The sequence below is a fragment of the Lycium ferocissimum genome, chromosome 9 (assembly GCF_029784015.1).
Source record: "Lycium ferocissimum isolate CSIRO_LF1 chromosome 9, AGI_CSIRO_Lferr_CH_V1, whole genome shotgun sequence".
Taxonomy (NCBI): Eukaryota; Viridiplantae; Streptophyta; class Magnoliopsida; order Solanales; family Solanaceae; genus Lycium; species Lycium ferocissimum.
Window position 1 is genome coordinate 31,641,882 of NC_081350.1, and position 1,803 is coordinate 31,643,684.

General features: G+C 35.3%; 1 long non-coding RNA gene across 1 annotated transcript; it reads right to left on the reverse strand.

The window, feature by feature from the left end:
- Positions 1-451: 451 nt before the first annotated feature.
- On the reverse strand, positions 452-1,264 carry LOC132069402 (uncharacterized). The gene is made up of 3 exons (XR_009417773.1): positions 1,065-1,264; positions 523-776; positions 452-483 (listed from the first exon to the last, which is right to left on the reverse strand). It is a non-coding gene; the product is annotated as an uncharacterized LOC132069402 (long non-coding RNA).
- Between the last annotated feature and the right edge of the window lie 539 nt (positions 1,265-1,803).

Genomic DNA, 1,803 nt, shown 5'->3' on the forward strand with positions numbered 1-1,803 from the left:
TATATTCTTAGCCTGGTAAAGTTCAGTAGTTTATTATTTTGAAAGGATTTTGGAGTATATTTTTCTCGTAGGTTTAGGAATTACAGTTTGAAATTTCTCGTTTTGTTGCATTAATTTGGACAATCTCTTTGGATATATTCTTGAATTGTATTGTCTAACTTTGGATATGTTTTGTTTGAATTACAAAATTGTTTTCTTTCAGAATTGTTTATTAAGGTCGACAAAACAGCCATTTGATGATATTGATTAGAAACTTCAGATTCAAGTCTAGTAGTATGATAGTATGACAAAAAATGGGCCTTTTATTTAGGTAAAATTTTGTTATTAATGCTGACGTGGCAACACGACTTGGTAATTTTAATGCTATGGCTTGCCAAATAGGAAAACTAGTGGAGCAATAGTTAAGTGATTTTATTGTGACAAAATTTAGTTGATTTTACTGCAAGGATGATAGAAGTAAGATGACCATTCGTGTAATTAACTCTTAAAGGGAATGTGAATTGAAGTCTCTATCCCTTAAACGATGCAATGTCGAAAGCTTATTTCTTTATTTTCATAAAACTATAGAAATCACCACGGGCATATAAAGTGAAGAAACAGAGGCATACATTGCCATTTGCCAGAACATCAACACCAACTTATTAATACAATAACAATTACGCCTCAATCTCAAGCTAGTCGGGGTCGGCTATATGAATCCTCAATATTAATACTAACTTGTAAATAATGTAACTAGTATGTAAACCTGTTCAACTCTCCAGCAACCTCAACAACATCTGTAGAGACGAGAATGAGAATAGAGATTAGATAGGATATTAGAAATGTAAATGGTTTATGTCCTTTCAGACTATCAATGACTTTCCTGAGTTTTTTAATACTTAGGTTAGGTCCTTAGGGAAAAAAAATAAAAAATTGACACACTGTAATCTAATAAACCAAGCAGCCACCATTTTAAAGAAAAAAGGGATCCAAAATGTGTGGACAGTTCTTAAACTATTAGAAAGAAAAAACAGCTACGGAAGTACTGTTGTTCCTGATTCAAAACCAAAAGTTTTAATCAATACCTGGTATGTTGTTACGTCATCCTTAAACCGTGTCTCAACGTCTTTGATGTCTCTTCCTTTGCCTTCTTCGCTTCCTAGCAGCAATTTCTTCAGCAATTTGTTGAGCAATATCTTCAGCGAAGTTCACAAACCATTTTGGTTTTCCAAGTATGAACATGAGGCTTCCCATGAACAATCCAAAAGGAATACCACAACCATACCCTATTTATCCTAGGTCGGGAACCAATCAGACTTATCCGTTACTTTGAACATTATAAACCATAACTCAAAAAAACAAAAAAAAAAAAAAAAAAAAAAAACTCGCACGCGTAAAAGGCCCAACATAGGAATATCCGATCATTCAAAGATATGTGTTCATATATGGACCGACAAGGTCGCCACATCATAACGTATATCATAAAGCCGGCAAGGCTAACAGTAAAGTACCAAAAGCTCAAAATAAGGCCGACAAGGCCACCAATATATTATACCATAATATGACCCGGTGGAACTATAAAACATCTAACTGTACACACACGTCTACGAGCCTCTACATAGATTTCAAATGATTATAAGGACAATACCAAATAGACTGCAGCTCCGAAGTAAGTGGAGTGCTCCTGAGAATCCGCTGATAGAACACCTACGGGTCTGATCCGTCTCCCTGCCTACCTGCGGGCATGAGCGCAGCGTCCACAAGAAGGGACATCAGTACGAATAATGTACTGAGTATGTAAGGCATGAATAACAACATAATAAA